Below are 23,424 nucleotides of genomic sequence, written 5' to 3'. Positions count from 1 at the left end.
CATGGAGAGGCTGGGGTTCAGAGAGGGAACAGCAAGGAGATAGCAGAGAGGAGACAGGAGGGGGTAGAGAGGAGACAGGAGAGAGCAAAGAGGAGAGAGGAGGGGCCAGAGAGGAGAGCTCATCATAGGCAGGGAATGTGTCTGTTTATTGTTGAACTGAACTCTCCAAGCGCTTAGTACAGTGTCCTGAACACGTTAAGTGCTTAATACATATGATTGAAATACAACTGAATGAGTCAGGAGGGGGCAGAAAGGAGATGGGAATGGGCAGGGAGGAGACAGGAGAGAGCAGAGAAGAGACAGGATGGAGCAGCAAAGAGACAGGATGGAAGTGAGGAGACAGGAGGAAGGAGAAAGGAGACTTGGAGAGATGGACGGAAGAGCTGGTGTGACAGGGAATGACCGTTAATTGTTGTATTGTACTCTTCCAAGCGCTTAGTACAGTGCTCCGCACACGGTAAGTGTTCAGTAAATACGATTGAAGTGCGATTGAATGAATGAGACAGGAGGGAGCGGAGAGGAGACAGGAGGAGACGGGACAGAGGAGCAAGGAGACAGGAAGCAGCAGACCGAGGCTGATGATTTTTTCCTTTTCAGTGATGAGCGCACTGCCCAGGCACCACCTACACCCACCCCGACATTAGTAGTTCACCGGTGTTCCCCCTCCTCAGCCTCAGCTGATCTAGTGTGTCTTCTCCATTTCCTCTGAGCCTGCCCTCCGCCAGCCTCCTGGCTCCCCAGACACCCAAGTCCCAGGTCCCCCCGCCCCCAAGCCCAGGCATCAGCCGGGAGAGAGACCACCAGCACCGGGGCAGCCGGAAGCCGCTCCCTTCTGCCTCTCGATGGGGAAAGTGATCAGGAAAGCCGGAGGACAGTTGTGCAGTCAGCATCCCATTTGCAGGCAAACTCCCAGTCCTGGCAGACACCCAGGGATCTCCTCAGCTCGGGGGGCAGCAAGTACTCCATTTCCTTTCCACCCCCTTTCCAAGGACCATTGGCTTAGGAATCAAGACTCTGGAGTGTTTGAAGGTCACTCAGCATGGCCTAGTGGATGGAGCACGGACCTGGGAATCAAGAGGACCCGGGTGATAATCCTGGCTCCCCACCTTGTTTGTTGTGTGACCTCGGAAAAGTCACTTCACTTCTCTGTGCATCGATTCCTCACCTGAAAAGGGGAGAGTAAGACTGTGAGACCCATGTAGACCAAGGACTGTGTCCAATGCAATTTTCTTTTTTACACCCCACTGCTTAGTACAGTAACTGGCACATAATAAACAACAAATACCACAATTATTATTATCATTGTTATTATCATTATCATTGTTATTATTATTACTCAGCAGGACTGCAGGGACTTTTTGCTCTGCCATTCTCCTCTCCTCCCACCCTGTGGGCAGGAAACATGTCTATCAGTTGCATCGCATTGTTCTCTCCCAAGCGCTCAATACAGTGCTTTGCACACAGAATAGTGCTCAATAAATATCACTGATTTATTTCCTCTCCATTCCCTCCTCTCTTATCCCCCCTCCTTCCTTTTCCTCCTCCTTCCCTCCTCCTCCCTGCTTCCGTGCATCTCCCCAACCTCCTTCCTCGCCTTCCCATTTGCCTCCCCTGTACAGCAAATTCGGGTGAGCTACCACCGAGTCTGGCCTAGTGGATAGAGCACTGGCTTGGCAATCAGAGAAGCTGAGTTCTAATGCCGGCTCCGCCATTTGTCTGGACTTTCCTGTGCCTCAGTCACCTCATCTGTAAAATAGGGATTAAGACTTTGAGCCCCGGTGGGACAGGGACTGTGTCCAATCTATCATCTATCAACCGCAGTGCTCAGTACAGTACCTGGCATATAGTAAGTGTTAAACAAATGCCATAAAAAATTAATAAGATGTGCCCCTTGGAGATTCTTTCTTTAGGGTTGAGGCCCCCCAGGACCCACACCTCAGCCTCACCCATCCAGTGGCCCTCCACTGGATCAGACACCCCCCCCCCACACACACACATGCACACACACACACACCCTACACATTCCACAATGGCCCCATTTACAGTCTGTTGTTTGGAGACAAGCCATTCTATGGCTCTGGGTGAAAGAATTACTCTCCCCCAATCCAAAACCTTATTAAGGGCCCATCTCCTCCAAGAGGCTTTCCCAGACTAAACCACTCCTTTCCCCTTCTCCCACTTCCTTCTGATGTGCCCTGACTTGCTCCCTTTGTTCGTCCTCCCACCCAGCCCCATGGCACTTATGTACATATCTGTCATTTATTTATTTGCACTGACGTCTGCCTCCCCCGCTCTAGAGTGTAAACTCACAATACTGGCAGGGAATGTGTCTGTTTATTGTTGTATTGTACTCTCCCAAGTGCTTAGTACAGAGCTCAGTGCGCAGTAAGTGCTCAATAAATACAGTTGAATGAATGAGTGAATCCATCTCGTGACCTTACCCTTCTTTTGCTAGGTCTGATCTCAGCTTCATCTTTCTCCCGCTGCACAGATACCAGTCAGATCCCTCGTGACCTGCAGGGGAGGTGGACTCCTCTCACACTAATGATTATAATGCTGGCTTTCACTGAGCACTTCACCATGCGTCAAGCACTGGGCTAAGCACTAGGATAGATACAGGATAATCAGATCAGACACAGTCCCTGTCCCACATCTGACTCTCAGCCTAAGGGGGAAGGAGACGGGTATCGAAGGACCATCTGACAGACGAGAAAACTGAGGTGCAGAGAAGTTAAATCAACCAATCAATCATATTTATTGTGCACTTTCTGTGTGCAGAGCACCATACTGAGTGCTTTGGAGAGTACAACGTAATGGAGTTGGTGGACACATTCCCTGCCCGCAATGAGTTTACGGTCTAGAGGCCTTGTCCAAGTGACTTCCCCAAGGTTACGCAGCAGGCAAATGGCAGAGCCAGAATTTAAAACTAGGTTTCCTGACTCCCATTTCTGTGCTCTTTCCACCAGACCATGCTGGGCCAATGGACGTACATACACACACAAACACACACGTACACGCTTTCTCTCTCTCTTTCTACCTTGGCCACTTTACAGAATCTTTCCACTAGGTGTCAATAGCTCTCTGAGTCCCTCAGCTCCAGACCTACTGTCATCACTGTCAATAGAGAAGCAGCGTGGCTCAGTGGAAAGAGCCTGGGCTTGGGTGTCAGAGGTCATGGGTTCGAATTCTGCTCTGTCGCTTGTCAGATGGGTGACTGTGGGCAAGTCACTTCACTTCTCTGTGCCTCAGTTACCTCATCTGTAAAATGGGGATTAACTGTGAGCCTCACGTGGGACAACCTGATTACCCTGTATCTACCCCAGCGCTTAGAACAGTGCTCTGCACATAGTAAGCATTTAACAAATGCCAACATTATTATCATGTTTGGCAGGGAATTGCGCCTTGCAGAAAATGCGAGAAGAGAGAAAACTCTCTCAAGAGAGACAGCCAGGTGGACATTTCTTCTCTGTAGTTGGAGGAGGAGGAGGACGAAGAGTATGGGCAGGGAAAGTAGCTGCTAATTCTTTTGTACTCTCCCAAGTGCTTAGTACAGTGCTCTGACCATAGTAAGTGCTCAATAAAATACAACTGATTGCTTGATTGATCGGTAGGAATAGTAGTAAATATTTATTAAGCTCTTACTGTGTGGAAGAGCACTGTACTATAAGCTCTGGGAAGGAACACAGAAATAAAAATTAGACAGGGACCCTCTATCTCAGGGAGTTTCTCCTATTTATAAGGTGCCTTCCATGGGCCCAAGGACTGTGTTAGATTCATGATCATCTACCAATTCTGCTGTATGATACTTTCCCAAGCACTTCCATATTGCTCTATACACACAAAACACTCAGTAAATATTACTGATTGATAATAAGCACTTAACATATACCATAATTATTATTATTATTATTGTTTATTGATCATCAGATCCACCAGAGACCCTAACCCGTATAGGGTTCGCTAAGAAGAAGGAAGAGTGGATATTTGATGCTCATTTTATAGATGAGGAATCCAAGGCTCAAAGAAGGTAAGTGACTTGCTCAAGATGACTCAACCGGCAGACTGGTGGTGGAGCCGGGCCTAGAGCCCAAGTGCCCTGACACCCAGATCCACGCTGTTCCCACCACGTTCTGCAGGTCCTTCCCCCTCTCATCCCATTCAGTGGAATTCCATCCCATGAGATTGTAAAGTTCCTCAAGGTAGAGATCTTGCCCTTAACTTTATTTTTGTCCCCTAAACACCTAGTATAAGGCTCAACAAACATGGCTGGGGCTCAGCAAACACTAAGGAACCAATCCCTTCCTCATCCATATTACCGCACCATACTATAATACCATAAAATACCATAATTTTACCATAATTATTATTATCCAACAATGTTAATCCATCCCATCCCATTAATCCCCATTCCTCTACACCCAGCAGTCAGTACAGAAGACGGGAATTTTTCCATACCATCCTATTCCATTGCATGTCCACTGTTTCCAAAAATGCTCATGTCTCCCTATGCTAAAAAAAACCCCTCCCTTGACTCCAAATTTCCCTCCAGTTATCACCTCATCTCCCTCCAACCATTCCTCTCCAAACCCCTTGAACGAGTTTTCCACCCGCACTGCCTCCACTTCCTCTCTTCTGGTTCCCTCCTTGACCTCCTCCAATCTGGCTTCCTCCCCATTAACTCCACAGAAACTGCCCTCTTAAAGGCCATCAAAGATCTCCTTCTTGCCAATCCAACGACCTCTACTCCATCCTAATCCTCCTCAACCTCAGCTGCCTTCGATACTGTGGATCCCCCACTTCCGGAAACATTATCCAACCTTGGATTCACTGTCATTGTCCTCCCCTGGGTCTCCTCTTATCTCTTTGACCACTCATTCTCAATCTCTTTTGCAGGCTCTTCCCCTGCCTCCCACTCCCTAACTGTGGGAGTCCCTCAAGATTCAATTATTGGACCCCTTCTATTTTCCATCTACACCTACTTCCTTGGAGAACTCATTTGCTTCCTTGGCTTCAACTATCACCTCCAGCAGATGATTCCAAAGTCTACATCACCAGTCCTGATCTCCCACCTCCTTTGCAGTCTAGTATTTCCTTCTGTCTTCAGGACATCACTACTTGGCTAGCCTAACACCACAGAATTAACATGTCCTCATATTCCCACCCAAGCCCTGTCCTTCCCTCGACTTTCCCATCACTATGGACAGCACCACCGTCTTGTCTCATAAGCCCGTAACCTTGGCATTATCCTTGACTCCTCTCTCTCATTCCACCCACTTATTCACTCTAACGCTAAATCCTGTTGGTTCAACCTTCACAACGCCTGAAAAATCCACCCGTTCCTCTCCATCAAAACTACTACCACGTTGATCCAAGTACTTATCCTATCCCCCTTAATTACTGCATCAGCCTCCTTGCTGATGTCTCTTCCCACTCTAGCTCAAACTTCACTCTGCTGCTCAGATCATTTTTCTACAAAGCCATTCAATCCATGTTTCCTCACTCAAGAACCTGGTGTGGATGGACAACCACAGTAAAATCTGTGGTAACTGGGGTAAAATCTTCTTACCGTACATTTTAAAGCACTCAGTCACCTTAGCCCCTCCTACTTTACCTCTCTAATTTCCTACTATAACCCAGCCCTCTCACTTTGCTCCCCTAATGCCAACCTACTCATCATAGCTCGATCTCATCTATCCCACCGCCTACCTCTCGCCCATGTCCTGCCTCTGGCCTGGAATGCCCTCCCTCTTCCTTTCCTTTTAATAAGGCTTTCATATCACTCTCTCTTCCTTCAAAGCCTTATTAAAATCACATCTCCTCCAAGAGGCCTTCCTCAGCTAAGCTCTCATTTCCTCTTCTCCCACTCCCTTCTGTGTCACCCTTGCATTTGGATATGTACCCTCTAAGTACCCTTTATTTACTCCTCCCTCAACCCCACAGCACTTTTGGACATATCCATTATTTATTTATATCAACATCTGTCTCTCCCTCTAGTCTGTAAACTCGTTGTGACAGGGAATGCTTCTACCAACTCTTTTATCTGGTTCTTTCCCAAGGACAGAGTTCAGCACATAGTAAAGGCTCAATAAATACCATTGATTGATTGATTGATCTAGATTGTAAGCTTGTTGTGGGAACACGTTTACCAACTCTGTCGCATTGTACTCTCCCAAGCGCTTAGTGCAGTGTTCTACACACCATAAGCTCTCAATAAATACATCGATTCATTGATTAATTGATTTCCATCCTTACTCATCTACTCAGAGCCTGCCACAGGGACTCCGGGACATCTTTGACAATAATATTAATAGTTGTGGCATTTCTCAAGTGCTTACTATGTGCCAAGCCTGTACTAAACACTGGGGTGGATACAAGCAAATCGGGTTGGACATAGCCCCTGTTCCAGGTGGGGCTCACAATCTCAATCCACATTTAACAGATGAGGCAACTGAAGCACAGAGAGGTGAAGTGACTTGCCCAAGATCCCAGAGCAGACAAATGGTGGAGTCAAAATTAGAACCAGTGACCTTCTGACTTCCAGGCCCATGCTTTATCCAGTATGCCATGCTGCTGCAGCTTCGTGCTGGTTGAAAGGACACCATTTCCCCATCCCATCTCCCAGAGGAAGACATGGAGCCAGAAGAACTGGAGTCAGTCTTCAAACTCTGAGCCAAGAAAAACCGGCCATTTTGCAGTGGCCTGGGAAGACTTCTGAATAATTATGATACCAATAATAATGATGATAACTGGGTATTTGCTAAGTATTTACTATATGCCAAGCACTGTACTAAGTGCTGGGGTAGATAGAGGACAATCAGGTCCCCCATGGGACTCACAGAGCAAGTGGGAGGGAAAGCAGGTATTGAATCCCCATTTTGCAGATAAGGGAACTGAGGCACAGAGAAAGTGACTTTACCCAAGATCACAAAGCAAGTAAGTGGCAAAGCTGAGATGAGAACCCAGGGCTTCTGGTTTCCTCTTCCGGGTTCTTTACACTAGGCCACACTGCTTCTGAGCACAGCAGAGAAACAGGAGGAGAACGTAAATGAGTCTGAATTCCTTAGAAAAGGAGAAGGAGCACAAACTGACTCATGAGAAGCAACATGGCCTAGTGGAAAGAGCCTAGGCCTGAGAGTCAGAGGGCCTGGGTTTTAGTGCCGGCTAGGCTAACTGTTTGCTGTATGACCTTAGGTAAGTAATTTAACTTATATTTGCCTTAGTTTCCTCAACAGTGGCTAAGTAGTTCTAATCCCAGCTCTGCCACATGTCTGCCATGACACCTTGGGCAAATCACTTAACTTCTCCATACTTCAGTTCCCTCATCTGTAAAATGGGATTAAGCATGTGAGTCCCATGTAGGACAGGGACCTTGTCCAACCTGATTAGCTTGTTATCTACCCCATTGCATAGAACAGTGCTTGGCACAGAGTGAGTGCTTAAGAAGTACTATTATTATTGTTATTATTATTATTATATGGGGTTTTAATACATATTCTCCCTTCTGCTTAGACCGCGAGTCCCATGTGGGACAGGGACTGTGTCTGAGCTGGTTAACACGTATCTACCCCAGTGCTAAGAACGGTGCTCGAGACATAGTAAACGTTTGCCAAAAAATGATACCCGTCCGCTCAACTGTATATATTTTCGTTACCCTATTTATTTTGTTAATGAATTGTACATCGCCTTGATTCTATTTAGTTGCCATTGTTTTTACGAGATGTTCTTCCCCTTGACGCTGTTTAGTGCCATTGTTCTCGTCTGTCCGTCTCCCCCGATTAGACTGTAAGCCCGTCAAACGGCAGGGACTGTCTCTATCTGTTGCCGACTTGTTCATCCCAAGCGCTTAGTACAGTGCTCTGCACATAGTAAGCGCTCAATAAATACTATTGAATGAATAATAATAGTAATAATGATGACGATGATGATGATGATGATGATGATGATGACGATGTCAAGTGGGTAGTTGGGGGCTTGAGGGAAGCAGGGCCAGACTGGTAGGGTGGGACACAGCTGGCTGGGGAGGACACAGGTTCCGGGGACAACACTGGGAGCGGAGCTGGGCAAGCCCTCCCTCTCTGCAGCAGGAGCTACGCAATCTGTCTGGTTTCATTTTGAAGGGAAGCGCTTGGAGCCTTGATGTGAAGTGAGCAACACTTGTTAGCTTCCAGTAGGCGAACTCTTCGTCAAAGACCTCTAGCATTGTCTTCGGCATATTGGGTTTCAGACGCTGTTCAGGGCGTGTTTGCCTCCATCTCGCTGGCATGACGGATTGAATAATTGCCTACCCCCACGCCAAAAAAAAAAAAAAGAAAAGAAAGAGATCCAGACTGGCTAGCAACACTCCTCGGAGGCTCTCGTTTCCGTTTGACTAAACTCTTCGGCACAAAGGTTAGAGTTTTCTGAAAACTGAGCCGAAATGTTTATCAATTTTATCAGTTTATCAGCTTTTCATTATGATCAGAGGGGAAATTTTGTCATCCGTTGATTGTGCCAGGACTGGCATTTTTTGTGTGTGTGTGCATTTTTTTTCACAAACCGGTTTGTGTAATAACTAAAAATGAGGATTCCTCCCCCGACCTTCCCACCCGCCCATCCTCTCCCATGACCAGGGCCGACAGCCCCTTATCCGGCTGAGAGGTTGGACCGAAGTCTCCTCGAGAGCCCAAGGTGCCTGATAAACCCCAGGTCCCATCAGAAAGACTTGGTGAGTCAGGGAAATGCCACCAGCCAGAGCTCTCAGGACAGGCAGCGACTTTCACTCTGTCCGCTCCTGATTACAAAATTAAAAGGAAGCCAAAACCGTCCTCCCCTCTCTACCCGCTACGGCTCTTTCCCCGCCTGCACAAGGCAAGACCGAGGCCCGGTTGGCAACCATCAGCTTCCAACCGACCACCCCGGATCGACCGATCTGGGCAATCCAAAAGGCCTCACGAAGAGACCATCTGAGGTTCCAGTAGTTACTTTTGACTTACGACTTCCTTTTCAGAGAGCCCCTCCCCACCGCCTCACTCTCTCTCTCTCTCTGTCTCTCTCTCTCTCTCACTCACTCACTCTCTCTCACTCTCTCTCTTTACTTCAAAATTTTATTTTAAAACACAAATCCCTTCTGTCCTCCCCCACACCCTTTACCAGGGGTAACGTGAGTGAGCGGAAGGCCGCAGCCATGCTAAATTTAGTAATGGGGATCAAGCGTTCAGGCTTCCGGAGCAGCCCCGTGAGGTGGCAGTGACGACTGAGCCACCTTCCGGGTGATCAGATATGTCTTGATGCTAGGCTCTCTTCAGTCCACCACAGAGTGAAAAAGTCCCGTGTGTGGAAATGGGGCCCACAGCCTCGTGGAAGTCAGAGGTGGGGTGGGACTTGGCGGGGGCGGGGGAGGCAGTTGGAGGGCAGGAACCCGGCCCGAAAGTAATACAGTCAGCCCTGTTTTTGTGACGGCAGTGATTCCAGTCCTTCCCCTCAGTCGCTGAGGGAATCTCTGAACTCATCTGCTCACTTGGGGCTTCCCGCAGTCCCAGAAGGTGGTAGCCCCATGATCTCCAATTGGAGATTAAGCACACATACCCACATGCGTGAACACACACACTCACACACACACATGACCGGTCTTCAAGGGAGTCAGAGGCAGGGTCTTCAGACCGTGCCCGCACCGTCAGAACCAGGGCAGACCAACATCCAACCTGCCCAGGATACTGTCCCTGACAGTGGTGTCAGGAAGCCCGAAAGAACCACCTGATGGTTGGACCGTTACGACTTCTCCCCTTCTGTATCCCAACTTTCCCTCCAGCCACCCATTAACGACGCTCATCCCCGAATTTCTCCAAAGGCTTTTCCATCAACCGATGGTATTTATTGAGTGCTTCTGGTGTGGAGAGTACTGAACTAAAGTGTTTAAGGGAGTACAGTAGAGTTGGTAGACAGGCTCTACGCCCTCAAAGACTTTACAGTCTTGAAATGTCTGTGCCACTCCAGTGGGGACAAATTCCCTATGTTTTTACCCCCCTGCCTGTGTTTGAGTAACTTACTTCCCCACAGCTGCTGTGAAATCCCACTCATCTTCGTCTCGAGCTGTGGGAATTCGGAAACAGCAATTTCAGGTTTGTTCTTTCATGAATTTTAGCATTCCTCCAGTTCGCTCACCCTCTGCTCAGTCAGTCAGTCAGTCAGTTGCATTTACTGGGAGCTTACTGTGTGCAGAACACTGTACTGAGTGCTTAGGAGAGTATAATATAACAATAAACAGATAAGTTCCCTACCCATAGTGAGCTTTCACTCTCCTCCAGAAACCACCCCTTGTGCTCCTTGCGTGCAAAGATCGTGCCTACCAACTCTATTGCATTGTACTGTCCCAAGTGCTTAGTTCAGTTCTCTGCACACAGTAAGTGCACAATAAATACAGCTGAATGATTAAAACCCCAACTTCTGCCACTTAACTCCCCTCAAGGCCACTGGGTGAGGGAAGGGAGATTGTTAGCAGGGTCGGTTGTACGAGTATTCAGGTCTTTCTTTGTAGATTATCAAAAGCTGAGGGAGGAGAAGATAAACTCTGAAGATAAAACTCTGGCTGGCATTTCCTTGCCCAGGGAGGTCCCAGCATTTGGCAGTGATCCATCAGGACTGTGGGTGACCTGGTGAAAATCCTCAAGGGGTACAGTGGGAGCCACAGATAGCCATCTAGTGACCTCTCTGATCTCCCAAGGAAGTCAACAAGGCCCAGAATAGACTTCCTCATTTACTGGTTCTATCTCTCCACTAACCATCTCTGTTCAAACAAGTTGTTTCAGATCTCCCCTGATTGCAAAGACTGGACATGTTTCTCACACTGTTGAGGGTGAGAAGGGGGAAATGGGAGAGAATCCTGTTCCAAATTGTGACGATAGCTGATGGCACACTCCTCCAAGTGGTCTGTCCTCAGGAATATCAGCTCCACCGCTTTTCTGCTGTGTGACCTCGGTCAAGTCGCTTCTCTGTGCTTCAGTTACCGCAGCTGTAAAATGGGGATTAAGACTGTGAGCCCTGGCTGGGACAGGGACTGTGTCCAATGTGATTAGCTTGTATCTACCCCCGTGCTTAATACAGTGCTTGGCACATAAGTGCTTAACAAATACCATAAAAAAATAAAATAAAGCAAGTTCCCCTCTGAACTCACCCATGGAATCATGGGGCAGGACTGTGTCTGTCTGCCCAGGAATGCACTGAAGTCTGGTGGGACAGAAGGACTCTCAGAAACATTGTTACACAACTGCTTAGTTGGGACCCAATGCAAAGGCTTCTGGTAAAAGCAGGGCAAATTTGGGACAACTGAGTCCTGGGAGGATGGGAAAGGCTCCAGAGACCTCCAGGGTGTGGCCCAAGAACCAATATTTACTGGTGTTGATGGACTCCCTTTCTGGAGGGGGGTAAAGGCAATTTCTGGAGGAAGAAAACCTGTTCCACCTCAACACGGCCACAGTTCTGTTGGCAGTGTTCTTCTTCTGGGAGCTCTCTAACGAGATTCACTGTGACCAGCGTGGCTTAGTAATAATAATAATAATAATGTTGGTATTTGTTAAGCACTTACTATGTGGAGAGCACTGTTCTAAGCGCTGAGGGTAGATACAGGGTAATCAGGTTGTCCCACGTGAGGCTCACAGGTAATCCCCATTTTACAGATGAGGTAACTGAGGCACAGAGAAGTTAAGTGACTTGCCCACAGTCACACAGCTAATGAGTGGCAGAGCTGGGATTCGAACCCATGACCTCCGACTCCCAAGCCCGGGCTCTTTCCACTGAGCCACGCTGCTTCACTAGATAGAACATGGGCCTGAGAGTGAGAAGGACCTGAGTTCTAATCCTGGCTCCACCACAGGTCTGCTGTGTGACCTTGTGCATGTGACTTAACTTCTCTGATCCTCAGGAACCTCATCTGTAAAATGGGCATTAAGACTGTGAGCCTCATGTGGGCAGGGACTGTGTCCAACCTGAATGACCTGTATCTACTCCAGTATTTAAAACAGGGCTTGGCATAAAGTAAACACTTAACAAGTACCATAATGGCTGCTGTTGTTATTGACCAAGGGACACACATCATCTGCAAGACCACAGACTAGCTGATCGCGCCTTTCCAAGCAATCAAAACTGTCAAATCACCCGTCACCTCCAGGCCTCGGGTCAGGTCGAAAGGACCAATTTGGGCCATTAAGTGGGCAAGGAATGTGGGCAAGGAATGTGTCCATTTATTGTTATACTGTACAAGAGCTTAGTACAGTGCTCTGCATATAGTAAGTGCTCAATAAATTTGATTAACCGACTGACTGACTGTTTTAGTTGTGTTATATTCTCCCAAGTGCTTAGTACCCAGTAATTGCTCAATAAATATGACTGATTGATTGAGTAAGACTTCACTGAGCAACAGATGTTTGAGAGTGGGAGAGATAGAGACATAGAACTGCCTCTGAGACACAAGGCCCTGAGGGATAGAAAAATTGCTGCCTCCCTCTCCACCCTCCACCCTCCAGGAGGTTGTGAGGGATGGGCCGTGCTAATACCAAGCATCTCCTGATGCCCCTTCCTTGCTCTGAAAATCTGGGCATTGACAGAGAGAAGTGGCTGCCGACCCTGCTCGACCAGATCAAAGTACTATTATCAGTGAGCTTTGGAGACGGAGGAACCATGAATTCATTCATTCAGTGGAATTTATTGAGTGCTTACTGTATGAAAAGCACTGTAATAATTGCTTGGGAGAGAATACAATATAACAATAAACAGATACGTTCCCTACCCACCATGAGCCCAGAGGAGTGGAGTTCCATTAGAGGGTAAGCTCCTTTAGGGGAGGGATCAAGGCTCAAACTTTCCCAAGACCTTATTACAGTAGGCCTCTCCCAAGAGGAGTTCAAAAATATACTATCAACCAATCTATCAATCAGTGGTATTTATCGAGTGCTTACTGTGTGCAGAGCACTGAACTAAGAACTTGAGAGAGTACAATATAACCGAATCAGTAGACAAGTTCCCTGCCCCCAACAAGGTTACAGTTGAAAGGGAGAGATGGACATTAATATAAATAAATAAATTATGGATGTGTAAGTGCTGTGGGGTGAAAAAAAGGGAGCAAATCCAGTGCAATGTGAAGCAGAAGGGAGTGAGAGGAGAGGAGATGAGGGCTTAGTTGAGGAAGGTCTCCTGAAAGAGATGTGCTCTTACAAATGTAGTGTCGTAGGAAGGATCTCAGGGAGGGTCTCAGGGAGACGGTGAGACCCAAAGGAGTGATCTTTCCTGCCTGATTCAGATGGTGCCTTCTCTATTTTGGACACAAGTGGTCTCAGAGGGTATTGAGACTCTGAGCCCCATGCGGGACAGGGACTGTGTCCAACCTAATTATTATGTATCTACCCCGGTGCTTAGTACAGTGTCTGGCACATAGAAAGTGTTTAATAAATACCACCATAATAATTGGGCAGTTCGTTAATGCCAGTAAGGTCCAGGAACAGGTAGGCAGGGGAGAGGAGGAGCAGGTGGCTGTGGTTCACAGGACGAAGAGACCACGCCCCGCAAAGGGCTGTGGGTTGTCAGAGGTAGTGTTTGTTTTCTTTGTTTCTTCTGTGGTACTTAAGTGTTTACTATGAGTAACACTGTTCTAAGTACTGGGGTACCTACAAGTTAATTAAGTCAGACTCAGTCCTTGTCCTGCCTGAGGGCTCTCAGCCTTAAGTAGGAGAGAGAATAGGCACCAAATCCCCATTTTCCGACTCCAGAAACTGAGGCACAGAGAAGGGAAGTGATTTGCCCAAGATCAGCAAGCAGTTGGCAGAGCCGGGATTAGAAACCAGTTCCTCTGACTCCCGGGCCCGGGCTTTTCCCACCAGGCCACTGGACTCCCAGTTCACCTGGGAGAGCAAATCACCCTTTTTCCTACTGGAGTCCAGGGAAAGCACCAAGTGGGCCAAGTATGGGGCAGAATGGATGTGGAGACCCTCCCGGTACTCCCTCAGTTTCCCGGTCTGGCCCCAGAGGGGCAGCGAGGCAAGGCTGCAGAGAGGCTCAAGTTTGGGTGCTCGAATAATAATAATAATGTTGGTATTAAGTGCTTACTATGTGCACAGCACTGTTGTAAGCGCTGGGGTAGATACAGGGTAATCAGGTTGTCCCTCGTGAGGCTCACCGTCTTAATCCCCATTTTACAGATGAGGGAATGGAGGCACAGAGAAGTTAAGTGACTTGCCCACAGTCACACAGCTGACCAGTGGTGGATCAGGATTCGAACCCATGACCTCTGACTCCCAAGCCCATGCTCTTTCCACTGAGCCATGCTGCTTCTCTATTAGGCACAAATTGTGAAGGTCTCAACTTTCTACATGAGAAACAGGGTGGCTAGAGCACAGGTCTGGGAGTCAGAAGCTCATGGGTTCTAATTCCGACTTGGCCACTTGTCTGCTGCGTGACTTTGGGCAAGTCACTTCACCTCTCTGGGCCTCAGTTACCTCATCTATAAAATAGGGATTAAGAGTGTAAACCCCATGAGGGACATTGACTGCATCCAACTGCATTGATTAGCTCATGTCTACCCCAGAGCTTAGTACAGTGCCTGGCACATAGTAAGTGCTTAACAAATGCTCTTTAAAAAAAAAAACGATAAACAGCTCACCCTGCTCTTTCTCTCCCATCATCCAAGCTCTTATCAGTCAATCAATGGTATATAATGACATACCATCATGTATTTAATGTAATTACTGTATTTAACATATTCAATAAATAATATTTAATAATATTTAATAAGGTCTCCTTCTTGAGCACTGTACTAAGCCCTTGGGAGAATACAATACAGTTGAGATGGTAGACAGTGATCCTTGCCCTCAAGGAGAGAGATTACAAACTATTGTATTTTCCCTGGAGAATATTTTAACTCCTTCTGCTCCTGCTCTTCACTGTAACCTTTCATTCACCCAAGGAGCTTCATCTCCCACACAGGAATGGAGCTACTTACCAACTATGCCCTCCTCTTCTCTTTCTCTTCTCTTCTATCTCTTTTTTTAATAGTACTTGTAGGTGCTCACTATGTGCCTGGCACTGAACTAAGTGCTGGGGTAGGTACAAGCTACAATGTCTGTCTCCCCTGCATCTAGACTGTAAGCTTGTTGTGGGCAGGAAATGTGTCTGTTTATTGTTGTATTGTACTCTCCTAAGAGCTTAGTTACAGTACCTGGCACACAGTGACATCTCAATAAATACGACAGAATGAATGGACACAGTCCATGCCCCATATGGGTCTCTGGGTCTTAATCCCTAGTTTACAGATGAAGTAACTGAGGCACAGAGAAGTGAAGTGACTTGTCCAAGGTCGCACAGTGACAAGTGGTAGAGCCAGGACTAGAACCCAGCTCCACTGTCTTCCAGGCCCATGCTCTATCCACTAGGCCACGCTGCTTCTCTTCTTGTCTCTCTTCCTCTTCTTCCTTTTTCCTCTTGCTCTTCCCTTTCACTTCCTCCTCGACCTCTTCTTCCTCACTTTCTTTCCTTCCTCTTTTTCTTTTATTTTTTCATGGAATTTACTATGCTTCGAGCACTTCCTCTAAGCGCTGGGGTAAATTAATCAGGTCAGGCACTGTCCCTGTCCCCCAGGGGCTCAAAGTCTAAGAGATAGGAGAACAGAAATTGAATCCCCATATTATGTATGAGAAAACTGAGTAGCAGAGAAGGACTTACTCAAGGTCACATGCAGCAGGAAAGAGGCAGAGCTGGGTTTAGAACCCATGTCCACTGATTCCCAGACCCCATGCTCTTTTCACTAGGCCACACTATTCCTCATAGGCCAAATTGCTCCTCATTTTTCTTTTTTCTTTTTACATCTCTCTGCTTTTTCTACTTGTCCTTCTCTCCCCCTCTCCCTGTCCCCTCTCACCATTCCAATTTCTTCAAGCCACTGAAGCAAGAATCACTGTCCACTTCTGAAATCCCCAAGATATCTCCTTCCCTGGCTCCCTCTTGCTTTCATTCATTCATTCATTCATTCATTCATTGATATTTATTGAGCACTTACTGTGTGCTATCCACTGTATTAAGCACTCGGGAGAGTACACTATAACAATAAACAGGTAAGTTCCTTTATCGATCAACCAAACAGGGGTATTGATTAAGCAGGGGTAATGATTGAAAGAATACTTGGATGCTTGGGTGAGTACAGTAACAGAGTTGATAGATATGATCCCTGCCCCTCGAGGAGTTTATAATCAGATCCCTAAGAGGAGAAAAAGCAGGAGGAAGAAGGGTACTTATTGAGTGCTTATTGGGTGCAGTATATAATACAAGTCCAACCAAAGCAAGAGATACCTTCCCTGCCCTCACCTAGCTGACATTCTAATGGCAGAAAGTGTGAGCTGTGCACCCCCGTTTCTCGCCCCCCTCCCAGCCCTCAATACCTCTGAGAGTCCTCAGCCCCCAAAGCCCAGCCAGAGCAGTGGGCTGGGCTGGGCTCTGGTCCACACACACATTCTAACGCCAGTCTGCTCAGGGGACCTCGATCCCGTCTACCTCGCCGCCGACCTCTCACCCTTGTCTTGCCTCTGGCCTGGAAAACCTCCTTTCCTCAGATCCGACAGACAAGTACTCTCCCCCTATTCGAAGCCTTATTGAAGGCCTTATTGAAACTCCTTCCCTCACTCTCCCTCCTTGCCTCTTCTCCCACTCCCTTCTGCGTTGCCCTGACTGGCTCCCTTTAACCATCTCCCCTCCCAGGCCCACAGCACTTATGAGCGTATCTTTCATTTATTTATTTCTATTAGTGTCTGTCTCCCCCTCTAGACTATAAGCTCAATGTGGGCAGGGAAATGTGTCTGTTTATGGTTATATTGTACTCCCCCAAGTGCTAAGTACAATGCTCTGTACACAGTAAGAGCTCAAGAAATACGACGGAATGAATGAATGAATAAACATGCACAGCTTTTGGGGTGAAATGGACACGACTTGTTGAGCGAACGTTTGTGGGAATGTGATGTGCGTGGATGAGAGGCAGCTGGGATGGAGCCACTGCTCTGCACCAAGTACAGTGTTCTCCACACAGTAAGCTCTCAATAAGTACGATCCCCACGTGAGACAACCTGATTACCTTGTATCTACCCCAGTGCTTAGAATAGTACTTGGCACATAGTAAGCGCTTAGCAAATACCAACATTATTATTAGTATTATTATTATTATTACGATGGAGTGAATGAATGAGTGAAAATGGAGCGGGTAAAAGGAAAGAAACAATGTCTTTTGCACCCCTGGGCAGCACATCTCACATCCCTCTGCCCTTGAGCAGAGCATTCAAATGAGAAGAAGTGTGGCCTGGTGGAAGGAGCACCGGCCTGGGAATGAGAGGACATGAGTTCTAATCCTGGCTATGCCACTTGCCTTCTATGTGACCTTGGGCAAGTCACTTAACTTCCCTGTGCCTCAAAGAACAGAAGAAGAGGTGCTTGAAGAAGAAGAAGAGGGTAAAACCTAACTAGTCCCCATCAGCTAATTACCACCCGTTTCAATCAATTACTTAGTTATAGCTTATTGAGTGCTTATCTGTATGCAGAGTAATCTACTGGACAAGAGGAGAGTCTAATAGATGTAATCAATACATCAATGGTATTTTACTGAGTGCTTTTTTTTATGTGATATTTGTTAAACCCTTATTCTGTGTCAGGCACTGAACTAAGCGCTGGGGTGGATACAAACTAATCAGGTTGAACACAGTCAAAATCCCACATGGAGTTCATATTATTAATCACCATTTTAGAGGTGAGGTAACTGAGGCACAGAGAAGTGAAGTGACTTGCCCTAGGTCACCCGACAGACCAGTGGCAGAGCTGAGATTAGAACCCAGGTTCTTCTGACTCCCAGGCCTGTGCTCTATCCCTTAGGTGTGCTTCTTATGTGCAGAGCTCTGTACTAAGCACTTGGGTGAGTACAATACAACAACAAAAAGACACATTCCTTGCCCACAACGAGCTCACTGTCTGGAGATGGTAGAAATGATCCCTGCCCGCAGGACAGAAAGCAAGGTGCATTTCTTTAGGTGCTCCCTCCCAAGCATTTACTGTAGGGCTCTGCACACAGTAGGCTCTAAGTAAATACAGTCAGTGCCCCCTTAAAATGTGTCTTCACTCTGTGTTTGGGTATGAGGCCAAAAAAGGTTGAGGGAACATCTTCCCGGCTGTGTACAGTGTGACGTGAAGCTTAAGAAATTGTCTCCTTTCCCACCCATAATCCCAAGCCTGACCTAACCCAGCAGGCAGCGGACGAGGGAAATGAAGGCTGGGGTTGTTGTGGGGGGGCAGGGAAGAAATTGAGGCAGAGAAGATGACAGATTTCACTCCGGCTTGGGCTCCAGCCATTCCCGGGACTTTTCCCCCATGCCACCGCAGGGACCCACTGGGATGGAGGCCGGGGCAGGGCTCACGACTAAGGTACCTTCTGAAGACCACCTGGGTGGGCCCTGGAAAGTCACCCTCCCCCTGCTCTAAGTCATCCCATCTGTGAAACGGAGCTACCGACTCTGGCCGACCTCTCTGGGAGGCTTTCGGGACGCGGCGTGGCCTGGTGGAAAGAGCCCAGGCCAGGGATCTAGGAGACACGGGTTCTAATCCCAGCTGCACCACTGACCAGGTGTGAGACCTTGGGCAAGTCATTTAACAGCTTTGTGCCTCAGTTTTCTCACCTGAAAATAGGGGTAAACGTAATAATAATCGTGTTATTTGTTGAGCGCTTACTGTGTGCCAGCCACTCTACTAAGCACTGAGGCGGATACAAACAAATCAGGTCAGACACAGAGCCTGTCCCACAGTGGGCTCACAGTCTCAATCCCTATTTTACAGATGAAGTGACTGAGGCACAGAGAAGTAAAGTGATTCACCCAAGGTCACATGACAGACAAGTGGCAGAACCACGATTAGAAACCATGACCTTCTGACTCCCAGACCCCTGCTCTATCTATTAGGCCATGCCACTTCTCTAAATTCCTGTTCTCCCTCTCCCCTAGACTGTGAGCTCTGTGTGGGACAGGAACTGTGTCCAATCCAATTATCCTGTGCCGACCCCAGCACTTGGCAAATAAGGGTTGAAAGAATATCATCAGATTTATTATTTCGGACCACGCAATTGGACGGTCTGTGACGGAATTGAAATTCCCTGAAATCAAGGTGCTAGTTGGACTGCCGAAATGGAGATTAAGACCGTGAGCCCCATGTGGAACAGGGGCTGGGTCCAACCAGGTTTGCTTGGATTCATTCAATCATCCAATCGTATTTATTGAGCGCTTACTGTGTGCAGTACACTGTACTAAGTGCTTGAGAGAGTACAATATAACAATAAACAGACACATTCCCGGCCCACAACGAGCTTACAGTCCACCCTAGCGCTTAGTACGGTGCCTGGCACATAGAGAAGCAGCCGTGGCTCAGTGGAAAGAGCCCGGGCTTGGGAGTCAGAGGTCATGGGTTCGAATCCTGGCTCTGCCACTTGTCAGCTGTGTGACTGTGGGCAAGTCACTTAACTTCTCTGTGCCTCAGTTACCTCATCTGAAAAATGGGGATTAACTGTGAGCCTCACGTGGGACAACCTGATTACCCTGCATCTACCCCAGCTCTTAGAACAGTGTTCTGCACGTAGTAAGCGCTGAACAAATACCAACATTATCATTATTATTATTATAGCAAGTGCTTAACAAATACCGCAGTTATTCCCCCTGGTCCGAGGCCTCTCTATGGACTCGGATAGGGGGAGATCTGAACTATCTTTTTGGATCATCTTCCTGAAGCCAAGCATCTACAAGGCAGCCCCTTCTTTGCTCTGTCTCCTTGATCTCTCTAAGAGGAGGCAGGTGGTGGGGAGAGAATGTTCCCTTGCTCCCTGGATGTCCCCAGGAATGGTCTTCACGCTGACCACATGCTGCCCCGCCAGCCAGACCCTCCGCCTAGAGTTCAGATCGAACTCTCTTGCTATTACTGTATCTTTTCTTTCCCCAGGAGATGGTGGGATTGCTCAGCATCGGGGCTCCGGCTACCTGTGGAAATTTAAAAGTCTGCAGACCAGGCTGATGAGAGAGATTAATTTTCTGTAGTTGATTATGGTGCAATTTCCTTTAACCGAAACTTTTTAATTTATTCTCAAAAGAGGTTTCATTTTCCTATCAGTCTGATTCCATAGGAACATTTTTATATGAGGCATCGTTTCTCCTAGAAGTGAAGCCGTTGATGTCCATGCAATTTTCAAAGGTGCAGCCCGCTCTGGTGAAATTTAGAATTTCCAAAGTCACCTATACAAAGTGTTTCCTATGGCTTCAGCAGATTTTTCCACCCATAAATATAGCCACCCTGCCAGGTTAGCTCTGTCAGACGCACCTTGGCAAACCGCTCGTTGCACCTTGCGCCTCCCCGCCGAGACGAGTCCCGATGGCACCAGGCCCCCATACGTTGCTCACAGTCTTCTGGCTGTCCTCCTGGGTCGGGGCGATGGTGTTGCAACGACCGCAGAGACTTTGGGCTGTTTGGATGGAGGAAAACATTCAGTTGCTGAACGTCACCTTGAAGGGGAAAGTACGTATGCTCCTGGTTCACGGTGGAGGGTGGGGGTGGGGTGGACCCTCTACCTCCTTGCCCGGAGAGGGGGGTCTATTCGTTTTGGATTCTGGAGGGGGAGGGAGGGGTCTCTCGGAAGAGGGAAGGGCCCGCTGAGCGGGCGGGACCAGAATGGGAGGGCAGCTGCCTCTCGGGGAGGGGTCGGGATGCGGAGCTTCTTGGGAAAAGAGGCATGGGAGCCCAGGACAGAGTACGAAGAGAGATGTTTCTCCGGCACCGGTGTCGGGTGATTCATATTATCTTCTCTCTCTTTCTCTCTCTTTCAATCTCTCTCTCCATATCTCCTGATCTCTCTCTTCATCTCTGTCCTTTGTTCAAGTTTCCCTGTATTGACACAAAAGTGATAGACGTCTTTGAAGACACTCAGGTAAGAAGAGACCCGGGCCCTTTGCCATGGGGTTTGGGGACCAATGAGGCAAGAAGCAGTTCACCAGTTTCTGGGGAGGGGGCAAGTGGGACAGATCTGGGGACAACAGGGTTGGCGGCCAGGAGGGTGAGGAGTTGGGCATCTTCCGAAGTCAGGATTTCCCACCCTGCGGGAGGGAAGTCGAATTCTCTGTCTGGAGCCGTTGGGATCGTTCCCATCCCGTGTGCCCCGGGAGCTCGGAGAGAAAGTCCCGGAGTCTGCTCCGGCTCGACGGGTCGGCGGGCGGATCCGGATTCCGGCTGGCAACCGAAACCCCGTCTGGAGAGGCCGGCGCGGGTCGGCAGTGGGGAGGCAGGGCTGGGGTCGGGGGCGTGGGGGGTGGGGGTGTCCCTTCTGACTCTAGCTGGGACAGTTTCTGCCATAGTGAAAACACAATCTTTGTGATTCTCACACTCTGGTCCTTGAAGTTTCACCATTGCCACTTGAGACAAGGAAGCGGATGTGTGAACAGTCTCAGCAGATCAGATCTGGGGAGAGATGTGTTGTTCAACCCGTTCTAGGAATCTTCTGGGGACAAGGGGACTCTTGAGGAGTGAATTCAAGCTGGGGAGGACACCCCTGCCCACCGAAGCCTGCACGTACCTAGAGGGGATGTCCAGGGTCGGCACTGCTGATGCCGCTATGGCCCCGTCAGTGGCTCCCTAGAGCACTGTACTGAGAGATGGGGTTCAGAGCTCCTGTTTCCTGGAAACCTGATAGGTTCCACAGCTCTTTGGGTTACTGTGCAGCGACCCCAAGCCTCCTGGCTCCTGGCCCTGATGATTAACCTGTCTGAGGAGCCTGGGGCCCTGGGATGACCAGGGGACAGTTCAGGACTGGAGAGGGATTGGGATGGTCTCTCATCTTCACCTACAGCCACGCTGTGAGGCCCCAGAAATATGTCGGTGGGTTGCAGTGGGGGTCTCGGTCCATTCTCTTGGGCCCCAGGGCTCAATATCCCCTCGATCTTGCTCTGCTCGGGTTTTCTGGGAGGGCGGCGAAAAGGCGCCAGGAGGCTGGAGTTGGGACCCCGGCCTTCTCTCTCCAGAGAGTCTGGTTGAGGCAGAGCCTCTGTGTCCCTTTCTGTGGTGGCACCAGAAATGGGGGAGCCTGGGGTCAGCCACTGGCAGCCGGGTCAGCCCCATACCCTGAGACAAAACCCGAAGCAGCCTTGCCAATGTCCATTCTCCAGCTATCAGCCTGCTTAGCCCGAGGGGCAGGTCTTACCTGGGAGCTGTTCCCACTTGGGGAATCCCTCTAATCGCTTACACCACATCCAGGGAGGGTCTTCTGTCATCACACAAACACCCTTCTCAGCCTTCTGTTCCCTAAAGAGACCCTCCCACTTCATCCACATCACCACGGGGGCTTCTCCTCCGTGTCCCCCTCCCCAAGGCCCGTCTCTCTGAGCCTCTATCTCTGATCAAACAAAAGGGGGAACCCTCCTCCCTGTCTTTGTGTCCTCCTTCCTCTAGCCTGGGCCACCCATTCTTACCGAGTCCCCATCTGCAAGGCGTAGTGGATAGAACATGGGCCTGGGAGTCGGAAGGTCATGAGTTCTAACCCTGGCTCCTCCACTTGTCTACTGTGTGACCCTGGGCAAGTCACTTCACTTCTCGGGGTCTCAGTTACCTCATCTGTAAAATAGGGATTGAGACTGTGAGCCCCCGTGGGACAGGGACTGTGTCCAATCCGATTTGCTTGTATCCACCCCAGTGCTTAGTACAGTGCCTGACACAGAGTAAGTGCTTAACAAATACCACAGCTATTATTATTGTTATCAATAACACACCCCCCCTCCTCCCACCCACCCTCCCACCCTGTGTGGTAAGGCTAGAATCTACCCCTTCCCAACTCACCTCTCCCTCCGGCTAAGTCCCCCGGAGAAGCTGGGGCTTTTCCAGAGCCCAGGGTGGATCCCAGATAGAGGGAGAGAGGTCCCAGCTCCGATGCGCTCTGCTAACTCGTGTCTTCTCTTTCCATCAAGACTCCAGACTCCTCGTTCCACCTGCCGTCCTCTTCTCAGCCGTCCTCTCCTCGGCCGCATATGGTGAGTACCAGGGTCTGGACCCGCCGTGCTGCGACCCCGTGACCCCATGACCCCACGACCCCTCTAGAAGCGCGATGGGCCAGGTGGCAACTGGGGAGCAGAGCACGGTGGATACCTCCAAGGAGAGGCGCTCTCTGGTCCGTCTCCTCCACCCTGGGGGCTCCACTCCTCCCCCAAATGCCTCTGAACTCTGCTCCCACCCCACAGAGATTTGTTTTCGACACTCCCGGCGCACAGTTTCTGCTCATTCAGCACTGCCTGAGCCAGGGACCCTGCGAGGGGCCTGAAAACAAAGCCAGGACAAAGGAAGCTGAGCATTGCAGGCCCTTGAGCAAGATGAGTTCAGGCTTGAGGGAGGAGCCCATGACCTCGTGATGCTAAG

General features: G+C 48.9%; 1 long non-coding RNA gene across 1 annotated transcript; it reads right to left on the bottom strand.

Annotated features, from left to right (window-relative positions):
• Positions 1-9,815: 9,815 nt before the first annotated feature.
• LOC120638054 lies at positions 9,816-23,206 on the bottom strand. The gene is made up of 3 exons (XR_005659511.1): positions 22,852-23,206; positions 20,350-20,491; positions 9,816-10,987 (listed from the first exon to the last, which is right to left on the bottom strand). It is a non-coding gene; the product is annotated as an uncharacterized LOC120638054 (long non-coding RNA).
• Positions 23,207-23,424: the final 218 nt, after the last annotated feature.

The sequence above is a fragment of the Ornithorhynchus anatinus genome, chromosome X1 (assembly GCF_004115215.2).
Source record: "Ornithorhynchus anatinus isolate Pmale09 chromosome X1, mOrnAna1.pri.v4, whole genome shotgun sequence".
In the NCBI taxonomy this organism is placed as follows: domain Eukaryota; kingdom Metazoa; phylum Chordata; class Mammalia; order Monotremata; family Ornithorhynchidae; genus Ornithorhynchus; species Ornithorhynchus anatinus.
This window is presented reverse-complemented; position numbering and strand designations above follow the sequence as displayed.